This window comes from Coregonus clupeaformis, chromosome 25 (assembly GCF_020615455.1).
Source record: "Coregonus clupeaformis isolate EN_2021a chromosome 25, ASM2061545v1, whole genome shotgun sequence".
Lineage (NCBI taxonomy): Eukaryota > Metazoa > Chordata > Actinopteri > Salmoniformes > Salmonidae > Coregonus > Coregonus clupeaformis.
The window spans coordinates 23,108,140-23,134,108 of record NC_059216.1 but is presented as its reverse complement, the minus strand read 5'-3'; the positions used below and the strand labels follow the sequence as shown (position 1 = coordinate 23,134,108).

The window sequence follows — 25,969 nt, the reverse complement described above, 5'->3', positions numbered from 1 at the left end:
CACTGCTAGCTGTCGAGCAGCAGGCGAACAGTGAGTACTGGACTGTCCACTTGTCTGAAACGTCATTACCAATTCATACTTTTTACCTGGAGTTTTACACATCTTGGACATTTACTTTTGCTTTGTGGACGTAAAGAATGGGAATGACTTTGTGTCAGTGTCGAAAGTGAACCTTGTATTTGCAATCACAATGAGGAGAGAGCTTGCTAGCTCGCTAGCTAGCTAAGGGATTCAAAACTGACCTGATGGAAAAGGCAAGACATAGCTAATATATCTTACTAAATATAAAGTGTTATGTCGCGTTTGCTATTTAGAAGTAAATACACTACATGACCAAAAGTGCTCATCGAACATCTCATTCCAAAATCATGGGCATTAATATGGAGTTGGTCCCCCCTTTGCTGCTATAACAGCCTCCACTCTTCTGGGAAGGCTTTCCACTAGATGTTAGAACATTGCTGCGGGGACTTGCTTCCAGTCAGCCACAAGAGTGTTAGTGAGGTCGGGCACTGATGTTGGGCGATTAGGCCTGGCTCGCAGTCGGCGTTCCAATTCATCCCAAAGGTGTTCGATGGGGTTGAGGTCAGGGTTCTGTGCAGGCCAGTCAAGTTCTTCCACACAGATTTCAACAAAACATTTCTGTGTGGACCTCGCTTTGTGCACGTGGGCATTGTCATGCTGAAACAGTAAAGTGCCTTCCCCAAACTGTTGCCACAAAGTTAGAAGCACAGAATCGTCTAGAATTTCATTCTACGCTGTAGCGTTAAGATTTCCCTTCACTGAAACTAAGAGGCCTATCCCGAACCATGAAAAACAGCCCCAGACCATTATTCCTCCTCCACAAAACTTTACAGTTGGCACTATGCATTTGGGCAGGTAGCATTCTTCTGGCATTCGCCAAACCCAGATTAGTCCGTCGTATTGCCAGATGGTGAAGTGTGATTCATCACTCCAGAGAACACTTTTCCACTGCTTCAGAGTCAAATGGCGGCGAGCTTTACACCACTCCAGCCGACGCTTGGCATGTCATGAAGCTCCCGACAACAGTTATTGTGCTGACGTTGCTTCCAGAGGCAGTTTGGAACTCGGTAGTGAGTGTTGCAACTAAGGACATACAATTTTTACGCGCTATGCCCTTCAGCACTCGGCGGTCTCATTCTGTGAGCTTGTGTGGCCTACCACTTCGCGGCTGAGCCATTGTCGCTCCTAGATGTTTCCACTTCACAATAACAGAACTTACAGTTGACCGGGGCAGCTCTAGCAGGGCAGAAATTTGACGAACTGACTTGTTGGAAAAGTGCCATCCTATGACGGTGCCACGTTGAAAGTCACTAAGCTCTTTAGTAAGGCCATTCTACTGCCAATGTTTGTCTATGGAGATTGCATGGCTGTGTGCTCGATTTTATACACCTGTCAGCAACGGGTGTGGCTGAAATAGCCAAATCCACTAATTTGAAGGGGTGTCCACATACTTTTGTATATATAGTGTATGTCTGCGCGTGGTATAGCTACCATGGATTACTTGTTTTGTTTTCAGGCCACATTGGTAGCTGACTGCGTCATGCATTGGTTTATTTCATTTGAATATAAAAAGTCACTTTGCTATTTAGTTGTCACTAGCTACAGTGCCTTCAGAAAGTATTCACACCCCTTGACTTTATCCACATTTTGTTGTGTTACAAAGTGGGATTAAAATATATTTAAATGTCATTTTTTGTCAACAATCTACACAAAATACTCTAATGTCAAAATGGATGGAAAATAAAACACGAATATATTTTGATTAGATAAGTATTCAACCCCCTGAGTCTATACATGTTAGAATCACCTTTGGCAGTGATTACAGCTGTGAGTCTTTCTGGGTAAGTCTCTAAGAGTTTTGCCAACCTGGATTGTACAATATTTGCCCATTATTCTTTAAAGAATTCTTCAAGCTCTGTCAAGTTCGCTGTTGATCATTGCTAGACAGCCATTTTCATGTATTGCCATAGATTTTCAAGCCGATTTAAGTCAGAACTGTAACTAGGTCACTCAGGAACATTCAATGTCGTCTTGGTAAGCAACTCCAGTGTATATTTGGCCTTATGTTTTAGGTAATTGTCCTGCTGAAAGGTGAATTTTTCTCCCAGTGTCTGTTGGAAAGCGGACTGAACAAAGTTTTCCTCTAGGATTTTGCCTGTGCTTAGCTCTATTCTGTTTATTTTTATCCTAAAAAACTCTCTAGTGCTTGCCAATGACAAGCATACCCATAACATGATGCAGCCACCACCATGCTTGAAAACATAGAGTGGTTCTCAGTGATGTGTTGTATTTGCCCCGGACATAACGCTTTGCATTCAGGACAAAAAGTTCACCTCAAACTCAAAGCGACACCACATAGTCAACAAAGTGTCTCGACACTTTTCACAATCCCCAGATTAATGATATTGGACGCAATGGATTCACCTATTTCGAAGTCCCACACATGAATGCACAGCTGAATGGGAGGGACTCCTTTTTCAAGGTTCTCCACCAGTTCCTCCATCACCCAGGACTTGTCCTTGTTTTATTAGATCACAAAGGCATCGTGCCTGTATTCCTGGCTTTGAGAGACATTGTAGCCTCTCAGCAAAATGCAGCAATATCACAGGTAACATTTTAATTTGTAGGCCTAGGCTGACTGAACAAGTTATGAAACTACAACAATTGTGACCACAATTATTTTAACTCTTGAGTTGTGGAAATGAGTATCGAAATCAATCACTTGCATTATTCGGATTAAAGAATAAATCGCTGAAATGTTTGGTAAATTCTGAAGAATATCATACGAAACAGTAGAAATACAATTTTTACCCATGTCTATCCATGCCAACCTTGTAAGGCTGGGATTGGTCAGAAAATAAAATGTCATCAACTTGTTTCCATTAAGAATCAAATGTCTTAGCATTTGGATATTCGAAAACGAGTTCCAGAAGTGCAAGATTCACAAATATACAATTTAATGTATGTCTTTGGAAACTGTTGTCGGACATTTTGAGAACTTTTAAACTGGCACCACTGGGCACAGACATCAATTCAACATCTATTCCACATTGGTTCAACATGACGTGGAAACAACGTTAATTCAACCAGTGGGGTGAGACCCATCAAAGAGAATGGATTTGTGAAGGTGATGCCAGCATAGGAAATGTCCAGGTACCTAAGACATATTAGACTTGTCAGAGCAGGGTAAGTTCTTATATCACCAAGCCTTATGTGCTGGAAATCCAACACTTTAAGGGCTTTGAGTCTGAAGAATGCCATGTAGTCAAAGTGAATGTCTGAAAAAATTCTGATATTTTTTCCATGAATTGTCTTTTGATCAATCACATCAGATCTTTTCACATCAGATCTTTTTCAGAGCTGATTTGATTGGTCAAAATACCAATTAGTGAAAAAAAAGATGCAGCCAAGATGAGGTGACGTAAATGAGGTGTATCTCTGAAAAACCCTTTGTAGCATATTTTAAAAGTAATTTGGTTAATACTCAGGTCTACATGGTGAAGGAGAGGCAAATCTTCAAATCCATTCAAAAGCCTGTAGGCCCATTGTTCGTAACGACCAATTTCTCTAATGTGTGTTGATGTGAAAGCTGCACATATGGAATGCTATCAAATAGAGCTCTTTTATTTGTCTGAATTCAACATATGAATACCTTGTTAGATTGAGAACACGTAGATTATTTAGTTTAGGAAATACAGTCTGGTGTAGAGATGTCAAGAAATTGACATTGACATCCAAAGATTGTGAAGAGGGTGGAACATTGTCTGGTACAGTATGTAGCTGTTTCCTCCTGCACATGAATAGTGGATGTTTTGGATTACCTGAAAGAAGGCAATAACATTCATATATACTGAACAAAAATATAAACGCAACATGCAACAATTTCAAAGATTTTACTAAGTTACAGTTCATATAAGTTATATTTGAGTGTTTCAATGAAACGTAAGTGAGGGAGACCCCGCTCTCTCGCTTTCCCAGATGTTTAGTTCATTTCATTCCGATCTCCTTTGCATTATTGTAGCCTTTTTCTGTAGCCTGTCAACTATGTGTCTGCCTATCCTTGTTCTCTCCTCTCTGCACAGGCCATACAAACGCTTCACACCACGTGGCTGTTGCCACTCTAATCTGGTGGTCCCTGCGCGCACGACCCACGTGGAGTTCCAGGTCTCTGGGAGCCTCTGGAACTGCCGTTCTGCGGCCAACAAGGCAGAGTTCATCTCAGCCTATGCTACCCTCCAGTCCCTCAACTTCTTGGCGCTGACGGAAACATGGATTACCACAGAAAACATTGCTACTCCTACTGCTCTTTCCTCATCTGACCATGTGTTCTCGCATACCCCGAGAGCATCTGGTCAGCGTGGCGGTGGCACAGGAATCCTCATCTCTCCCAAGTGGACATTCTCTCTTTTTCCCCTGACCCATCTGTCTATCTCCTCGTTTGAATTCCATGCTGTCACAGTCACTAGCCCATTCCAGCTTAACATCCTTGTCATTTATCGCCCTCCAGGTTCCCTTGGAGAGTTCATCAATGAGCTTGACGCCTTGATAAGTTCCTTTCCTGAGGATGGCTCACCCCTCACAGTTCTGGGTGACTTTAACCTCCCTACGTCTGCCTTTGACTCATTTCTCTCTGCCTCCTTCTTTCCACTCCTTTCCTCTTTTGACCTCACCCTCTCACCGTCCCCCCCTACTCACAAGGCAGGCAATACGCTTGACCTCATCTTTACTAGATGCTGTTCTTACTAGACCTTCTCCTCCCTGCTGAATCCTCCTCCTCCTCCCCCTCCCACTTCCCTCTCTGTGGATGACTTCGTCAACCATTTTGAAAAGAAGGTTGACGACATCCGATCCTCATTTATTAAGTCAAATGACACCGCTGGTCCTGCTCACACTGCCCTACCCTATGCTTTGACTTCTTTCTCCCCTCTCTCTCCAGATGAAATATTGCGACTTGTGACGGCCGACCGCCCAACAACCTGCCCGCTTGACCCTATCCCCTCCTCTCTTCTCCAGACCATTTCCGGAGACCTTCTCCCTTACCTCACCTCGCTCATCAACTCATCCTTGACCGCTGGCCATGTCCCTTCCGTCTTCAAGAGAGCGAGAGTTGCACCCCTCCTCAAAAAACCTACACTCAATCCCTCTGATGTCAACAACTACAGACCAGTATCCCTTCTTTCTTTTCTCTCCAAAACTCTTGAGCGTGCCGTCTCTAGCCAACTCTCCTGCTATCTCTCTCAGAATGACCTTCTTGATCCAAACCGGTCAGGTTTCAAGACTGGTCATTCAACTGAGACTGCTCTTCTCTGTGTCACGGAGGCTCTCCGCACTGCTAAAGCTAACTCTCTCTCCTCTGCTCTTATCCTTCTAGACCTATCCGCTGCCTTTGATACTGTGAACCATCAGATCCTCCTCTCCACCCTCTCCGAGTTGGGCATCTCCGGCGCTGCTCACTCTACCTGACAGGTCGCTCCTACCAGGTGGCGTGGCGAGAATCTGTCTCCGCACCACGTGCTCTCACCACTGGTGTCCCCCAGGGCTCAGTTCTAGGCCCTCTTCTATCCTCTCTATACACCAAGTCACTTGGCTCTGTCATATCCTCACATGGTCTCTCCTATCATTGCTACGCAGTCGACACACAATTAATTTTCTCCTTTCCCCCTTCTGATAACCAGGTGGCGAATCGCATCTCTGCATGTCTGGCAGACATATCAGTGTGGATGTCGGATCACCACCTCAAGCTGAACCTCGGCAAGACGGAGCTGCTCTTCCTCCCGGGGAAGGACTGCCCACTCCATGATCCTGCCATCACGGTTGACAACTCCATTGTGTCCTCCTCCCAGAGTGCAAAGAACCTTGGCGTGACCCTGGACAACACCCTGTCGTTCTCCGCTAACATCAAAGCGGTGACCTGATCCTGCAGGTTCATGCTCTACAACATTCGCAGAGTACGACCCTACCTTACACAGAAAGCGGCACAGGTCCTAATCCAGGCACTTGTCATCTCCCGTCTGGATTACTGCAACTCGCTGTTGGCTGGGCTCCCTGCCTGTGCCATTAAACCCCTACAACTTATCCAGAACGCTGCAGCCCATCTGGTGTTCAACCTTCCTAAGTTCTCTCATGTCACCCTGCTCCTCTGCACACTCCACTGGCTTCCAGTTGAGGCTCGCATCTACTACAAGACCATGGTGCTTGCCTACGGAGCTGTGAGGGGAACGGCACCTCCTTACCTTCAGGCTCTGATCAGACCCTACACCCAAACGAGGGCACTACGTTCATCCACCTCTGGCCTGCTAGCTCCCCTACCTCTACAGTTCCCGCTCAGCCCAGTCAAAGCTATTCGCTGCTCTGGCACCCCAATGGTGGAACAAGCTCCCCCACGCTTGCATGCTCCCTAAAAACTTGAGACAACTGTGGCATTGTGTGACAAAACTGCATATTTTAGAGTGTCCTTTTATTGTCCCCAGCACAAGGTGCACCTGTGTAATGATCATGCTGTTTAATCAGCTTCTTATCAGGTGGGTGGATTATCTTGGCAAAGGAGAAATGCTCACTGACAGAGATGTAAACATATTTGTGTGCAAAATTGAAAATAAATAAAAATGTTGTGCATATGGAACATTTCTGGGATTTTTTATTTCAGCTCATGAAACATGGGACCAACACTTTGCATGTTGCATTTATATTTTCGTTCAGTATACATGTATCTACAATTCAAGAACATAGTAGTCATCAAACAACATTTCCTGCACTCAAGTGCAAACTCACGTCAAGCGCATTTTGCGTCAATACTCAAATTTGTTAATAAATTATTCAACGTATTGTTTTAAACTTCAGGTACGTACCTCCTTGTATTGTTTTCCCTTCACTGTATACATACTTGTTTGCAGTTGCATCGCCATCTGTTGGTGAATTTGAGAAAAGCAGTCATTAAAAGATCTGCAAAGAGGAGTGGGACAAAATCCCTCCTGAGATGTGTGCAAACCTGGTGGCCAACTACAAGAAACGTCTGACCTCTGTGATTGCCAACAAGGGTTTTGCCACCAAGTACTAAGTAATGTTTTGTAGAGGGGTCAAATACTTATTTCCCTCATTAAAATGCAAATCAATTTATAACGGGACACCCATGGGGCGGCGCACAATTGGCCCAGCGTTGTCCAGGGTAGGGGAGGGAATGGCCGGCAGGGATGAAGCTCAGTTGGTAGAGCATGGCGTTTGCAATGTCAGGGTTGTGGGTTCGATTCCCACGGGGGGCCAGTATGAAAATAAAATAATGTATGCACTCACTAACTGTAAGTCGCTCTGGATAAGAGCGTATACTAAACATTTTGTTGTTATTCTGTCTCTCACTGTTCAAATAAACCTACCATTAAAATTATAGACTGATCATGTCTTTGTCAGTTGCCAAACGTACAAAATCAGCAGGGGATCAAATACTTTTTTCCCTCACTGTCCTCTCATGCATATGTATTTTAATTGTTAGATATTTTTCTAAATGTGATATTTCAACAAAACTATCTGTGTAGTCAGACACAAGCAGGAAGAGAGATCTTTAGGCTCTCCAGCGTAGCCATCGTTTATAAGAGGATGTGCCATTATGTGTGCTGTATTCTCGCTCAGCAGCCATGCGTCTTCTGAAAAGAACTGTAATATCAAGCCATTTGTGATATCCCAATGTATCAAAGGTCATGTAGAATATTGCTCAACTATACAGAGTATGATTATTGTATTTTAATTGGAAAGATAGCCATAAATTCAGGGCTTGAGCAATCTGTCGTTTTGTGCAATCTGTCGTTTTTGGAGAGGAGATAGTCCACTGATGCAATTATTTCCACACAAACCATGGCAAAGGAAAAACTGCTGTTTATATACTGGATGTACTGTATGTGTCTGGGGAAAAATCTTTTGAGTGCTAAGCCAAACATGATTCCTTGGCATGGTCAAGTTCAAACAAAGTTGTTTCTCTCAAATGTTGTGCACAAATTTGTTTACATCCCTGTTAGTGAGCATTTCTTCTTTGCCAATATAATCCATCCACCTGACAGGTGTGGCATATCAAGAAGCTGATTAAACAGCATGATCATTACACAGGTGCACCTTGTGCTGGGGACAATAAAAGGCCACTCTAAAATGTGCAGTTTTGTCACACAACACAATGTCACATATGTCTCAAGTTTTGAGGGAGCGTGCAATTGGCATGCTGACTGCAGGAATGTTCACCAGAGCTGTTGCAAGACAATTTAATGCTCTACCATAAGCTGCCTCCAACATCGTTTTAGAGAATTACGTCCAACCGGCCTCTCAACCACAGACCAGGTGTAACCACGCCAGCCCAGGACCTCCACATCCGGCTTCTTCACCTGTGGGATCGAGCCCAGCCACCAGGACAGCTGATGAAACTGTGGGTGCACAACCGAAGAATTTCTGCACAAACTGTCAGAAACCGTCTCAAGGAAGCTCATCTGCGTGCTCGTCGTCCTTACGAGGGTCTTGACCTGACTGCAGTTCAGCGTCATAACTGACTTCAGTGAGCAAATGCTCACCTTCGATGGCCACTGTTACGTTGGACAAGTGTGCTCTTCACAAATGATTCCCGGTTTCAACTGTACCGGGCAGATGGCAGACAGCGTATATGGCGTCGTGTGGACAAGCGGTTTGCTGATGTCAACGTTATGAACAGAGTGCCCCATGGTGGCGGTGGGGTTATGGTATGGGCAGGCATAATCTACGGACAATGAACCCAATTGCATTTTATCGATGGCAATTTGAATGCACAGAGATACCGTGTCGAGATCCTGAGGTCCATTGTCGTGCCAATCATCTGATGCCATTACCTCATGTTTCAGCATGATAATGCACAGACCCATGTCGCAAGGATCTGTACACAATTCCTGGAAGCTGAAAATGTCCCAGTTTCTCCATGGCCTGCATACTCACCAGACATGTCACACATTGAGCACGTTTGGGATGCTCTGGATCGACGTGTACGACAGCATGTTCCAGTTCACGCCAATATCCAGCAACTTCGCACAGCCATTGAATAGGAGTGGGATAACATTCCACAGGCCACAATCAACAGCCTGATCAACTCTATGCAAAGGAGCTGTGTCGTGCTGCATAAGGCAAATGGTGATCACACCAGATACTGACTGGTTTTCTAATCCATGCCCCTACTTTTTGCATATCTGTATTCCCAGTCATGTGAAATCCATAGATTAGGGCCTAATGAATTCATGTCAATTGACTGATTTCCTTATATGAACTGTAACTCAGTAAAATCTTTGAAATTATTACATGTTGCCTTTATATTTTTTGTCTGGCCATATGACACTGTGACTGAACTGATGTGTTCCAAGTAATCCGATGCCGGGTCGCAGACGCATTGGGAGGCTGGGAAGCCCCTCTCTATGGAAGAAGTTGATGTGGTGCCCCCAAAGGCAGGGGAAGTGCACATCAAGGTAATGGTCATAAGGTCATGTACTATAGCATTAAATATTACAATAGCACGTAATATTAGTAACCACTTTATTTTGATTACTTTAGATTAGATTGATTTAGCTTGATTTAGCACCTTATATTGTAATGAGATCTCAATGTAAAGATGGGTGCTGGGAAGGGGGAGAGTGAGTGGGCGACCAAGAATCATAGGGCAAGAGTCCAGTTACCCTTCAATTATTAACATACTAGCCACTGGGATCTGCCAGAGATTCCTACACCCTGAGTGGCTCGGACCCAGAGGGGGTTTCCCTGTCGGGTTGGACCATGAAGGTGCTGGGACGGTGAGACAGTTGGAGAGGGCGTCAGCAAATTCAAACCCGGTAGTCATACTGAATGACGCAGAGAAAAACAACAACATTCAAGGCATTGTTACTGTCACAAGGTGGAAAAGTGCCAGGTGCTCTGGGTTGACCAGGCAGAAGGCAGAGTGAAGTAGAGACCAAACACAAAGGGGCAGTTTCAAACATTTATTTTAAGGCATGGTTCTGTCCATAACTTTGCAATCAAGTCTCAACAAAATATATTTACATATTATGTTTGATTTAGCTCTTACATTATATCAATAAATTATGAAAAGATTACAACACACAAAAACATACCATAATGAAGAAAATAAACAAAAAGCACAGGAAGTGGTGCAACACTGGAGGTAGGCGTCCATTTTCTATAACCATCCATTTCACAACCTTCAGTAGTAGCCATGCGCTCTCATCAAATGTTTGCTACATCAAAGATGGTCTATTATATCGAAAAGGTATTCGAGTGACCGCTCTAACAATGGAAATACATGTCCTCAAAAATGGAAGGCAGGTGGGTGGAGGCGAGATCAGATGGGACCATTATAGCCAATGATAGGGCAGATACGTATGTGAACAACAGGCCATAGACATAGATAGAGGACTCATCTTTGTATCTGTGCCATTATAGCGTATGTGACTGCATGGACAGTGCCATTGAGGTTATCTCCATTTTAAAGCTGCAATATGTAACTTTTTGGGCGACCCAACCAAATTCTCAAAGAAATATGAGTTCTAGATCTGTCTATGTCATTGAACGCAAGCCTAAGAAGCGGTAGATCAGTTCTATGTGCGCTATTTTTATGCTTTCACTTTCGGTTTTGTACACCAGCTGAAAATACAATATTTTTGGTTATGGAAAATATATTTCACAGCAGTTTAGATGGTACAATGATTCTCTACACTTTACTTGCTTATTTTGTCACATAAACGGAAATTAGGCTAATTACTAGAATTTTAGCAACCAGGAAATGCCGGAGCGATTTCTGCATAGTGCATCTTTAAAGAAGTAAATTTCTATTGGCTGATTGCTCCCAACTCATAGGAATCCCCACCCAGTTGTCCATGCTAAAACGGGTTATATCCATGATGAGTCCTCTATCTACTGTATCTCTATGACAACAGGCACAACTCCGATAAAAAGTTGTTTTGGGGTAAATTGCCGAAATGCCACGTGCGTCGACTTGCATCAGTGCATTCGTAACAACCTAACCATTACAAAACTTCTATTAGATCAAATAAGCCTCACGTAGCAAATTAGCAATTACATTTTTTATTGACCACATTCGATACTCATTGACCTCCATCCCAAAATTCCTCACTTCATGAGCTTATTTTCATGGAAAGATTTTGGGCAGAGTAAAACCTCTCGTTTCAGCTCTTCCTCTCTGGCTACTTGCTCTCTTCCATCAGGGACCCACCATGCCTCCGGACGGCCGCCTAGAACACAAAAAGAAAGGGTTTTAAATAAGTAACACTTAAATCACATGATCATCAATTAGCCAATGGGAGCTCTTGGTTAACAACAAGGGCAATAAGTCACACCTGTGACATTACCTCCTATCGCTCGTGTTCAAAGAGTTTTCAATCATTTTATTGCAATATCTTGATATCGTACAGGCTCTTCATATCAAGTTATTTATTGTGTGTTTGTTTAAGGGATACTATGATCCCCCTGTACATTCCTCTATGTGGAGAGTGCAAGTTCTGTAAAATTCCCAAAACCAACCTGTATCAAAAGGTCAGGTGACTGTTCTGGGCACAGTCAACACTATCAGAAACAACCCCTAGCCCAGACATCCTTCACACTTGCGCAATTGGGAATCTTCCAAAGCCATGTTTCTCCTTAACCTAGGGTGACAGAGCAGGGGGCAGATGCCAGATGGAACCTCCCAATTATCCTGTAAGGGTAAGACTCTGGCCCCACGTCATGGGCTGGAGCACTTTCTCTGAGTTCACAAGGTGGACGAGAAGGCACCTCTGGACAGGGTCTGCCTGCTGGGCTGTGGGATTTCCACAAACTACGGGGCAGCAATTAACACAGCTAAGGTCAGTCACTGGATTTCCTGATGGTATTGTCTCTGTCCTGGGGGACAAAAAAACACAATTTCTAAAAGCTTTAACAAGAACATGGAAAACAGCATGACATTTTGTAAAATAAGAATATTTCCTCACTAACACACCTGATTCCAAGTTACAATGAATTGATTGCAGTATTACCGCAAAAATGGAGGAGGCAAGTGGAAGAGGTAGGGAACTTGTTTGTCTGCCATATATTAAAAATAAAAATAGGCTGAAAAGGATTTGCATAAATAGACAAATATACCAGTTTCATTTGAGGACAAAAATGTTAACAGGTATGCCATACAGGTTGCAAAATAGCTGGGAAGATATTTCTGAAGTACCGTTTCCATGGCACATGGTATATGAACTGATACAAGCAACACTTGATTCAACACAATTTAAATTATACAACATTCTTGCCACCAATAGAATGATCTCTCTCTCTATATCTATCTATCTATCTATCTATCTATCTATCTATCTATCTATCTATCTATCTACATACACACACACACAGTGTGGAGAACAAGTATTTGATACACTGCCGATTTTGCAGGTTTTCCTACTTACAAAGCATGTAGAGGTCTGTAATTTTTATCATAGGTACACTTCAACTGTGAGAGACGGAATCTAAAACAAAAATCCAGAAAATCACATTGTATGACTTTTAAGTAATTAATTTGCATTTTATTGCATGACATAAGTATTTGATCACCTACCAACCAGTAAGAATTCCGGCTCTCACAGACCTGTTAGTTTTTCTTTAAGAAGCCCTCCTGTTCTCCACTCATTACCTGTATTAACTGCACCTGTTTGAACTCGTTACCTGTATAAAAGACACCTGTCCACACACTCAATCAAACAGACTCCAACCTCTCCACAATGGCCAAGACCAGAGAGCTGTGTAAGGACATCAGGGATAAAATTGTAGACCTGCACAAGGCTGGGATGGGCTACAGGACAATAGGCAAGCAGCTTGGTGAGAAGGCAACAACTGTTGGCGCAATTATTAGAAAATTGAAGAAGTTCAAGATGACGGTCAATCACCCTCGGTCTGAGGCTCCATGCAAGATCTCACCTCGTGGGGCATCAATGATCATGAGGAAGGTGAGGGATCAGCCCAGAACTACACGGCAGGACCTGGTCAATGACCTGAAGAGAGCTGGGACCACAGTCTCAAAGAAAACCATTAGTAACACACTAAGCCGTCATGGATTAAAATCCTGCAGCGCACGCAAGGTCCCCCTGCTCAAGCCAGCGCATGTCCAGGCCCGTCTGAAGTTTGCCAATGACCATCTGGATGATCCAGAGGAGGAATGGGAGAAGGTCATGTGGTCTGATGAGACAAAAATAGAGCTTTTTGGTCTAAACTCCACTCGCCGTGTTTGGAGGAAGAAGAAGGATGAGTACAACCCCAAGAACAGCATCCCAACCGTGAAGCATGGAGGTGGAAACATCATTCTTGGGGGATGCTTTTCTGCAAAGGGAACAGGACGACTGCACCATATTGAGGGGAGGATAGATGGGGCCATGTATCGTGAGATCTTGGCCAACAACCTCCTTCCCTCAGTAAGAGCATTGAAAATGGGTCGTGGCTGGGTCTTCCAGCATGACAATGACCCGAAACACACAGCCAGGGCAACTAAGGAGTGGCTCCGTAAGAAGCATCTCAAGGTCCTGGAGTGGCCTAGCCAGTCTCCAGACCTGAACCCAATAGAATATCTTTGGAGGGAGCTGAAAGTCCGTATTGCCCAGTGACAGCCCCTAAACCTGAAGGATCTGGAGAAGGTCTGTATGGAGGAGTGGGCCAAAATCCCTGCTGCAGTGTGTGCAAACCTGGTCAAGACCTACAGGAAACGTATGCTCTCTGTAATTGCAAACAAAGGTTTCTGTACCAAATATTAAGTTCTGCTTTTCTGATGTATCAAATACTTATGTAATGCAATAAAATGCAAATTAATTACTTAAAAACCATACAATGTGATTTTCTGGATTTTTGTTTTAGATTCCGTCTCTCACAGTTGAAGTGTACCTATGATAAAAATTACAGACCTCTACATGCTTTGTAAGTAGGACAACCTGCAAAATTGGCAGTGTATCAAAAACTTGTTCTCCCCACTGTGTATATATATATATATATATATATACACAGTTGAAGTCGGAAGTTTACATACACTTAGGTTGGAGTCATTAAAACTTGTTTTTCAACCACTCCACACATTTCTTGGTAACAAACTATGGTTTTGGCAAGTCGGTTAGGACATCTACTTTGTGCACTAAGTTGACTGTGCCTTTAAACAGCTTTGAAAATTCCAGAAAGTGATGTCATGGCTTTAGAAGCTTCTGATAGGCTAATTGACATCATTTGAGTCAATTGAAGGTGTACCTGTGTATGTATTTCAAGGCCTACCTTCAAACTCAGTGCCTCTTTGCTTGACATCATGGGAAAATCAAAAGAAATCAGCCAAGACCTCAGAAACAAATTGTAGACCTCCACAAGTCTGGTTCATCCTTGGGTACAATTTCCAAACGCCTGAAGGTACCACGTTCATCTGTACAAACAATAGTACGCAGGTATAAACACCATGGGACCACGCAGCTCTCATACCGCTCAGGAAGGAGACGCGTTATGTCTCCTAGAGATTAACATACTTTGGTGCGAAAAGTGCAAATCAATCCCAGAACAACAGCAAAGGACCTTGTGAAGATGCTGGAGGAAACAGGTACAAATCTATATCCACAGTAAAACGAGTCCTATACCGACATAACCTGAAAGGCCGCTCAGCAAGGAATAAGCCAATGCTCCAAAACCGCCATAAAAAAGCCAGACTATGGATTGCAACTGCACATGGGGACAAAGATCTTACTTTTTGGAGAAATGTCCTCTGGTCTGATGAAAAGAAAATAGGACTGTTTGGCCATAATGTTTGGAGGAAAAAGGGGGATGCTTGCAAGCCGAGGAACACCATCCCAACCGTGAAGCACGGGGGTGGCAGCATCATGCTGTGGGGGTGCTTTGCTGCAAGAGGGACTGGTGCACTTCACAAAATAGATGGCATCATGAGGAAGGAAAATTATGTGGATATATTGAAGCAACATCTCAAGACATCAGTCAGGAAATTAAAGCTTGGTTGCAAATGGGTCTTCCAAATGGACAATGACCTCAAGCATACTTCCAAAGTTGTGGCAAAATGGCTTAAGGACAACAAAGCCAAGGTATTGGAGTGGCCATCACAAAGCCCTTACCTCAATCCTATAGAAAATTTGTCGGCACAACTGAAAAAGCGTGTGCGAGCAAGGAGGCCTACAAACCTGACTCAGTTACACCAGCTTTGTCAGGAGCAATGGGCCAAAATTCACCCAACTTATTGTGGGAAGCTTGTGGAATGCTACCCGAAACGTTTGACCCAAGTTAAACAATTTAAAGGCAATGCTACCAAATACTAATTGAGTGTATGTAAACTTCTGACCCACTAGGAATGTGATGAAAGAAATACAAGCTGAAATAAATCACTCTCTACTATTATTCTGACATTTCACATTCTTAAAATACAGTGGTGATCTAACTGACCTGAAACAGGGAACTTTTACTAGGATTAAATGTCAGGAATTGTGAAAAACTGAGTATAAATGTATTTGGCTAAGGTGTATGTAAACTTCCGACTTCAACTGTATGTATATATATATATATATATATATATATATATATATATATATATACACACAAAATCTCAGCTCTGCAGATTTTGCCCCGAAGAGACAATCACTAGATCATTTATTCTGGTATTGCCCTTGTTTTATTCTGGTATGTAGTTTGTTTCTGGTCACAGGTTCAGGAATGGCTAAAAAAGCAAAACATTAATTTAAAATTAACCATACAAATAGCAGTTTTGGGCGATTTGGAAAGCCATAGTCAATCAATCAACAATACAATACTCGTAGCAAGGTTTTCATCATTAGCTCACAATCTGTGGATACTATGCGATTAGAAAGGTTCAAAATGCATGTAAAACATCACAGCACAGTTGGCAAATATATGGCACATGGACACCAAACGAGGGTGGTCTAAAGTGGTAGGTGGGATGGGCTGGGGGAGCTCATGATCGGTAATGTTTGTGAAGGGAATGCTGTATATAAAAGTACCATGTTTGTAAAATGTATCTACACTACCGGTCAAATGTTTTAGAACACTGATATGATGAGTTTCTCTGGTATTAAGGAAGTCAGGATGCAAGAATACAAATAAACTCTTAGATGGAGATTTGATACAATGTATTTAAATATACGGCACCAGATTCAACATAACAAGCTGCAAGTGAGTTGCCTCTTGCTATCAGAATGAGAGACAAAGAAATCTCTCAGTTTATATACTCCAAGATAAACAAGTTTTAACCAACATCTGGCAACCATCACTGGAAGACCCTCCCAACCGAGATGGTACCAGCCGGCACCCCAGACAGGACAGTCCCTCTATAACTCATTCTAAGATAAATAACAGTGGTTCCTTCAGACTTCCTGGCTCCCAGAGTGACATGATAAATGTATTGAACACATTCCCAAATCCTGTGTAAACACGTAATATTAGTTCCCCCATTCTATAATAATAATATGCCATTTAGCAGACGCTTTTATCCAAAGCGACTTACAGTCATGCGTGCATAAACTTTTTTAGTATATGGATGGTCCTGGGGATCGAACCCACTACCTTGGCGTTACAAGCGCCGTGCTCTACCAGATGAGCTACAGAGGACCATTCTACTTTTATATTTTGTAAGTAAAATTCCCCAGATATAACATTACTTTAACTAAACAATTTCACATAAAACTTGATTTCCAAAAATAAATATTCTCCAATAGTGGTATACCTATGATTGGAGTCTAAACTATGCTATATAACTGAGAATTCATCCCCCTCTACACTTTCTATACTTGAATCCAACCGGATTCTCAATATATTTAATCAAAAAAGGTATCCGTTCTCAGTCATCTGGATCATGCACGATCAGACATCTCAAACCTATATTGACTCGGTCTCAGTAAAATATCGATACATTACTAATATATATTCACTCTAAATATCTATTTAAGGCAGTTATCTTGCGAGTATATGACAATTGTTAGTGATTCACATTGGCCCCATCACTCAAAGTTAAAACCCTCAACTTAGCACACATCGACACTGGCAGAATGTAAATTTCTATTAACATACAGTATCCTTATCCATCATTCTAGTATTAACTTTCTCATCAGGATTATAATTGCAAATCAGTATCTCAATGCATTCTTAAATTTAGCAGTGTGTAGACCTCCTCCATCAACCTGATACCCCAAATAACAATTTTAGATACAGTGAGGGGGGAAAAAAGTATTTGATCCCCTGCTGATTTTGTATGTTTGCCCACTGACAAAGAAATGATCAGTCTATAATTTTAATGGTAGGTTTATTTGAACAGTGAGAGACAGAATAACAACAAAAAAATCCAGAAAAACACATGTCAAAATTTTTATAAATTGATTTGCATTTTAATGAGGGAAATAAGTATTTGACCCCCTCTCAATCAGAAAGATTTCTGGCTCCCAGGTGTCTTTTATACAGGTAACGAGCTGAGATTAGGAGCACACTCTTAAAGGGAGTGCTCCTAATCTCAGCTTGTTACCTGTATAAAAGACACCTGTCCACAGAAGCAATCAATCAGATTCCAAACTCTCCACCATGGCCAAGACCAAAGAGCTCTCCAACGACGTCAGGGACAAGATTGTAGACCTATACAAGGCTGGAATGGGCTACAAGACCATCGCCAAGCAGCTTGGTGAGAAGGTGACAACAGTTGGTGCGATTATTCGCAAATGGAAGAAACACAAAATAACTGTCAATCTCCCTCGGCCTGGGGCTCCATGCAAGATCTCACCTCGTGGAGTACACGGGAGGATCTTGTCTATGATCTCAAGGCAGCTGGGACCATAGTCACCAAGAAAACAATTGGTAACACACTACGCCGTGAAGGACTGAAATCCTGCAGCGCCCGCAAGGTCCCCCTGCTCAAGAAAGCACATATACAGGCCCGTCTGAAGTTTGCCAATGAACATCTGAATGATTCAGAGGAGAACTGGGTGTTGTGGTCAGATGAGACCAAAATCGAGCTCTTTGGCATCAACTCAACTCGCCGTGTTTGAAGGAGGAGGAATGCTGCCTATGACTCCAAGAACACCATCCCCACCGTCAAACATGGAGGTGGAAACATTATGCTTTGGGGGTGTTTTTCTGCTAAGAGGACAGGACAACTTCACCGCATCAAAGGGACGATGGACAGGGCCATGTACCGTCAAATCTTGGGTGAGAACCTCCTTCCCTCAGCCAGGGCATTGAAAATGAGTCGTGGATGGGTATTCCAGCATGACAATGACCCAAAACACACGGCCAAGGCAACAAAGGAGTGGCTCAAGAAGAAGCACATTAAGGTCCTGGAGTGGCCTAGCCAGTCTCCAGACCTTAATCCCATAGAAAACCTGTGGAGGGAGCTGAAGGTTTGAGTTGCCAAACGTCAGCCTTGAAACCTTAATGACTTGGAGAAGATCTGCAAAGAGGAGTGGGACAAAATCCCTCCTGAGATGCGTGTAAACCTGGTGGCCAACTACAAGAAACGTCTGACCTCTGTGATTGCCAACAAGGGTTTTGCCACCAAGTACTAAGTCATGTTTTGCAGAGGGGTCAAATACTTATTTCCCTCATTAAAATGCAAATCATTTTATAACATTTTTGACATGCGTTTTTCTGGATTTCTTTGTTGTTATTCTGTTTCTCACTGTTCAAATAAACCTACCATTAAAATTATAGACTGATCATGTCTTTGTCAGTGGGCAAATGTACAAAATCAGCAGGGGATCAAATACTTTTTTCCCTCACTGTAAGTCCAAATCAATTACAGGCACAGTTGACCAACCCCTTCTATCCCCGGCACTCAATCTTCTGGCATCTCTTCATTATGTTCTTCAGATTAGATTCATATTTCAAAGTGGATGGCCCATGATAATGTCACAATTTCAATGTCTCACCTGAGCCTCCACAACCTCTACCCCCCCTTATGTCGCATCCATTTGCCAACCAGTATACCAGCAACATGAGAGATGTTTTGGAACGGATCTCTCTCCATGCTCACTCCACATGGACTCCTGTCACACTCCTGTGAGAAAAGGCATGAGCAAAGACAGTTGATCGTTTCGATTGGCTGCTCTACACCGGTTGCTGGCTCTGACTCAGGTCTCTCGGTAGCAGTGGTGCTGGACAGGACCGTATTGAACGCCTTTGTCGCTCCTCTTCAGCCGGTTAGAGGGGGTTTTGAGGTTCACACCGTTCTCGGCCTAATTATCCCTGCTATGCATCAAGACACCATCTGTAGTAACCTTGAGAAAGGACAGATCAGAACAACAGTTTAGTTGAGTTCATTTCTGATTCAAGAAATCCAGACAAGCGTAGACTACATGACAAATTATTACTTTTAACAATTATTCTTAATACCCATTTCTAATGTACTCCCCTTATCACACTGTCGACTTCACCGCAGAGTCACAGGATCAGGAAGTTAGACCTCTAACCCATTGGGAGAAATCCCAACAATTCAGCAGACCCAATCTGGTGAGATTTGCATCGAAACACAACAGAACAAACACAACAATACACTCCTTCATATATCCCTCGATACACTCTTACATATCACTCAAGGTGTGTAAACCTTAATCCAAAAACCTCAGAGGACTGGTAATTCCCATTTTGACACGACTCAATGTGAGTAATGTAAAAAAACAACACTACTACTGGTTTAAAAAACAACAAATCGAATAAGAATCACTACCCTTAATAACTCCATAATTAAAAAACTTGTACCCATACAGTCATAACAAAATATACTAAGACAGCCTACCCATAATGAAAGGCTTCACCCTCTCCTTCTTCCTGTGGTCCGAATCACAAATATGTCTATGAACTATAAACTTCTTCATAATTAACAGTTTTACAAATGACCTTAAATTCATCAGCCAATGTCTCTCGGCTTTCCAGTGAGGGTGATCAAACCACACTAGAAAGTCAGGTCAGAGGTCATGCAAACCCTTCAAAGAAGTGTTCCATTCCATAGTAGACTAATCACCAAAAACAGTCAAACATTTCGTATCCCAGGTGTACAGCAAGTCTTCAGCACAGTTCTTATCAAAAGAAATCACGTGTTTAATTAAAACTCACTCAGAAAATAAAAACCTCTGAAAATTCCATGTGTGTGCCCCTTTAAGATACCTCAGCACTAACCTGTGAAAACTCACTAAACCAAATGAAATAGTCCACTACCAAATATTCATAACAAGTGTGTTGTGTGTGGTTATTTGCAAACCCTATGGTAAAACAAACAACAATGGCCAGGCCTTATTTAATTTGGTAGCTCCATTTTATGGCCTAATCCGGATACCTTTATACTTATAAAACTGCCAAATTTAACTAACAGCTCTCCCCAAGACCACAGACACTGGAACATTTCAAAGAGAGATAATGAAACCCCCATTCTCCTGGAAGAAAAAGTGTACATGTGTTAACATTCACTCTTAATCAGCAACCCAAAAATTGTAATTACAAACAAAACATGAAGATAATTCTACTGTACTCCCTCAAATCATTAATTGTTTGTTTCAATCTAATTCCTTGTGACTACTCCAGAATAAGATGACAAAAAATCTCTCACAAGATGAAAACCACCCAAGGTTCTCTGAGTTTGCAAGGAGTATTTTTAATTGATTACCCTTTAGACTTCATTGTCTGTAATTCTCGCAAGGATTATCCAACGCCAAAATCGGCTCCATTTCTTCCCATGTCAAACTATCGTGGTATCGTTACTGGATCAACGACATAGGTAATAGCTGTTTCGCTTTAGATTGTGCCCCTTTCCGGTAATGTTATCATTGTAACCTATTGCATTACATTTAGTCAAAATATAAAATGTGTTGTTTAACAAATCTAGAACCTACAAAAAGTTAGTGCTGTCCCATCAGCGTAATAGTCAAAACTACCTGCAATCCACTGTTCCACGTAATGGAAACAGATTATCATTTTAGAATTCATTAACTGTTTGCATAAATCACTGGTGTTACGCAAACTATAGAATTGAGTAATAATAATTAGAAATTGTCAAAGCACGTTTCTGATTCAACTATTCAGACCTCTGCTTCAAATGTCCCACCGCGTCCCTTACATCTCTATATAACCCAGCGAGCACAACTCTTTCACCCGCAGAGTAAAACATTAGTAAAGTCTATCCACAAATCACCAATATCAATGTTTCCATGTTAATATTATGCATTAGGGTATTTAAAATGTATCTCACGTCTTTATCACTCATAGACCCATGCATTAAAGCTGTGTGCCACCAATTTATAAATCCTTTTAGGTTGATTAATGGCGGTGGTGCATCTTTTGTAATTTGAGAAATTTCGGCTAAGGTAAGCGGCTTATCCAAAACCCTGTCATCCATGACTAAAAGTAGTGATATCACGTTTATTATCCTCTTCATCTTGTCTCTTTCCCTACTCGCTAAATCATCCACAATCAAATCAACTCTCAGAAATGTAATTCACCTCAGTTTCCAAAATACAAGATAAAACTCCTTTTATATCCTTTGTCTGAACTGCGGATGATGGATCCATTTTAATCTTTCTCTCCCTCTCGTATCGTTCCACAGCTTCAATGAAAAATGCCATAATTTTATTTGCTAATCTATCGTTTAAATCCACGTTTTGGTTTTGTTTGACTATTGCGATCATCTTTTTATATTCACTTTCCATACTTTCTCTAGTATATCTATTTTTTTTTAAAGACTATTAATCCTGTATTACCTCTAAACCGTCTTTCTTCCGTTTCGAAAACTCTACTAAAAACGTAACCACAATGCCCTGCATTCCTCGCGCCACCATTTGATCTCAAAGTTATCTGTTTTAACCGTAGGAAACATGTATGTAGAACTGATTTTAGGATTACATTTTTTATTAGCCTGACTTCCATCTGATTCTATAAATAACCAATCATATATGTCGCTTTCGTCGTCAAAGTTGTCCTCCGTGCTATAAGCTGGAGGGTGGATAGAGTTCGTTAACTGTGGATGAATTCCTTTCATATTTTCAGATCCCTTTATCGAACATGTGGGCTCACTCTGTTCATAAGGTAGCCTATTTTGCTCCATTGCCAAATTACTTAATTTCTTAGTTGACCTTTTCTCCTTCCTAATTATATTTCCAGGCCATTGCGCGTTCATTAAATCCCATGCGTTATATGCCTCTTTCATATAATCTAAATCCCATTTCGGGTTGCTTACGGCGGTATTGTCAATTATATATTTTCGAGTTATCTGTAATTTATCCCTTTTAAAACTACCTTGTTGAGGATACTCATTATCTGTCCATGCTGATAAATCACTGAGATATGGTTCCACATAGAAAAATCCTAATTTACTTAATATCCATTCGTGCGGTGTCTGATTTTATACTTTTAGTAGAGACATGTTTTAAATGCGGATTGGTCTGTAATAATCTCGTAATTTCCTTTTTCTCTTCGAGGCAAATCAAGCTCTCATTTATTTTTAATTGTGATTGTCTTGCCAGATTCACTTCTGAGTTGGCTCCCCATTTTTTTATATTAGTTCATTCAATGTTAGTAATTAAATATTTGAATCAAATCCCCAACTTGATCTTTATTAAAATGTAGTTTGTCTATTTACTTATTGGTGCTGTGTTTCAATATATTTTGTTGTAGCTGCTTGAGTCTTATGCCGTGTGAGTTATTGTTTTCCCTCTCTACAGACCGTTTTGAGTAATTCACAAAGGACTAATTCTCTCTTCACCAAGGTACTCTAACTCTCCGAGGACTGAACCTCCTTAATTTGTAAACATCAAGGGCCTCAAACCCAATATTTTATAATGCTTTTACACATCAATGGCCTTTAACCCAATCTTTTATAATGCTTTTAAACATCAAGGGCCTCAAACCCAATATTTTATCATGCTTTTAAACATCAAGGGCCTCAAACCCAATCTTTTATAATGCTTTTAAACATCAAGGGCCTCAAACCCAATCTTTATCCTTTGTTTTCCACTCATTTATCTGAACGCACCCGATTTTGAATCACAGCACCATTTAATTTATTCTAATTTGATATTCTCCTTACATCCCTTTACATAACTCAATACCACTAATCCCCCCCCCCCTAAAAATATTGCGATTTAATGTTATTTTCAGCTCAGGTTTACCACAGATAAGCAGATTTTAACACAATCCGAAAAACATGAAAGTCTGCCTACCTGTTGGTTTGGCCGTAGACTGTATCCAGTTCATGACGCCAATTTGATATGATGAGCTTTTCTGGTATTAAGGAAGTCAGGATGCAAGAATACAAATAAACTCTTAGATGGAGATTTGATACAATGTATTTAATTATATGGCACCGGATTCAATATAACAAGCTGCAAGTGAGTTGCCTCTTGCTATCAGAATGAGAGACAAAAGAAATCTCTCCGTTTATATACTCAAAGATAAACAAGTTTTAACCAACATCTGGCAACCATCACTGGAAGACCCTCCCAACCGAGATGGTACCAGCCGGCACCCCAGACAGGACAGTCCCTCTATACCTCATTCTAAGATAAATAACAGTGGATCCTTCAGACTTCCTGGCTCCCAGAGTGACATGATAAATGTATTGAACACATCCACAAATCCTGTGTAAACACGTAATATCAAACACCTACTCAGTCAAGGGTTTTTCTTATTTTTTTTTACCATTTTCTACATTGTAGAATAATAGTGAAGACATCAAAACTATGAAATAACACATATGGAATCATGTAGTAACCAAAAAAGTATAAAACAAATCAAAATATATTTTATATTTGAGATTCTTCAAATAGCCACCCTTTGCCTTGATGATAGCTTTGCACACTCTTGGCATTCTCTCAACCAGCTTCATGAGGTAGTCACCTGGAATGGATTTCAATTAGCAGGTGTGCCTTTTTAAAAATGTAAGAAGGCAAGAAATTCAACAAATTAATGCGTTTGAGCCAATCAGTTGTGTTGTGACAAGGTAGGGTTGGTATACAGAAGATAGCCCTATTTGGTAAAAGACCAAGTCCATATTATGGCAAGAACAGCTCAAATAAGCAAAGAGAAACGACAGTCCATCATTACCTTAAGACATGGTCAGTCAATCCGGAACAAAAAACATCAAGCGGTATGATGAAACTGGTTCTCATGAGGACCGCCACAGGAATGGAAGACCCAGAGTTACCTCTGCTGCAGAGGATAAGTTCATTAGAGTTACCAGCCTCAGAAATTGCAGCCCAAATAAATGCTTTACAGAGTTCAAGTAACAGACATCTCAACATCAACTGTTCAGAGGAGACTGTGTGAATCAGGCCATGATGGTCAAATTGCTGCAAAGAAACCACTACTAAAGGACACCAATAAGAAGAGACTTGCTTGGGCCAAGAAACACGAGCAATGGACATTAGACCGGTGAAAATCTGTCCTTTGGTCTGGAGTCCAAATTTGAGATTTTTGGTTCCAACCGCCTTGTCTTTGTGAGACGCGGTGTGGGTAAACGGATGATCTCTGCATGTGTTCCCACCGTAAAGCATGGAGGAGGTGGTGTTATGGTGTGGGGGTGCTTTGCTGGTGACACCGTCTGTGATTTATTTAGAATTCAAGGCACACTTAACCAGCATGGCTCCCACAGCATTCTGCAGCGATACACCATCCCATCTGGTTTTGGCTTAGTGGGACTATCATTTGTTTTTCAACAGGACAATGACCCAACACACCTCCAGGCTGTGTAAGGGCTATTTTACCAAGAAGGAGAGTGATGGAGTGCTGCATCAGATGACCTGGCCTCCACAATCCCCCGACCTCAACCAAATTGAAATGGTTTGGGATGAGTCGGACCGCGGAGTGAAGGAAAAGCCGCCAACAAGTGCTCAGCATATGTGGGAACTCCTTCAAGTATTGGAAAAGCATTCCAGGTGAAGCTGGTTGAGAGAATGCCAAGGGTGTGCAAAGCTGTCATCAAGGCAAAGGGTGGCTACTTTGAAGAATCTCAAAGATCAACTATATTTTGATTTGTTTAACACTTTGTTGGTTACTACATGATTCCATATGTGTTATTTCATAGTTTTGATGTCTTCACTATTATTCTACAATGTAGAAAATAGTAAAAATAAAGAAAAACCCTTGAATGAGTAGGTGTTCTAAAACTTTTGACCGGTAGTGTATATGTAACAAAGCTGTAAAAACAAAAAATATATGGGTTAATAAATAAAAATACACCTGATGTAACTGATTGAGTATAGCAGGACACAACTCTCACCTAGTGGCTTTGGTGTTTCATTTCCATGCCTAATTATGTCCCTACAGGTGGAGGTGGGCTCGACCTGTGCAGTTTGGCCTTGGGGCGTTGGGCCTGGCTGCCATCATTGGATGCAAAGCTACAGGGGCGACCAGGACCATTGGGATCGACCTCAACCCAGACAAGTTTTAGGTAGTGAAGGATTTTGGAGTCACTGAGCTGGTGAACCCTAAGGACCACAGCAAGTCTATCCAGGAGGTTCTGGTTGAGATGACTGTGTGGGCAAAGTTGGGATCATGGTGATGAGGTGAATTTTACCTTTACTGACCACTCCTTTGAATGTTTGGGGAGATTTTGTTGACAATATTGAGAAAATAAAAAAAGATTGCGCAAATCTCAATTTCAGCAAATGTTATCTCGGTTACACCCAATGGATATAGTGGCACCATAGCAAGGTGACGGTTGTGTAAGTGACATACTGTGTTCCAGAGGGTGGCCATGGAGGGGTGGCAGCAGCCGGGCAAGAGATCTCCACTCGCCCAGTCCAGCTGGTGACAGTACGCACTTGGACTGGAACTGCTTAGAGGTGACTGGGATGATTCTAATTATGTTACAGTTAGAGCCAATAGCGCTGTGTAGTTGGCACCCCACATTATCCAATCATCAGTTAATCAGTTGTCCAGCATTTTCCGGGATGTCATCTTTGATTAGATTGAGGTC

General features: G+C 41.8%; 2 pseudogenes; one reads left to right on the top strand and one right to left on the bottom strand.

The window, feature by feature from the left end:
* Positions 1-2,380: 2,380 nt before the first annotated feature.
* Positions 2,381-8,295, bottom strand: LOC121539771 (annotated as a pseudogene).
* Positions 8,296-8,559: 264 nt separating this feature from the next.
* On the top strand, positions 8,560-25,969 carry LOC121539770 (annotated as a pseudogene).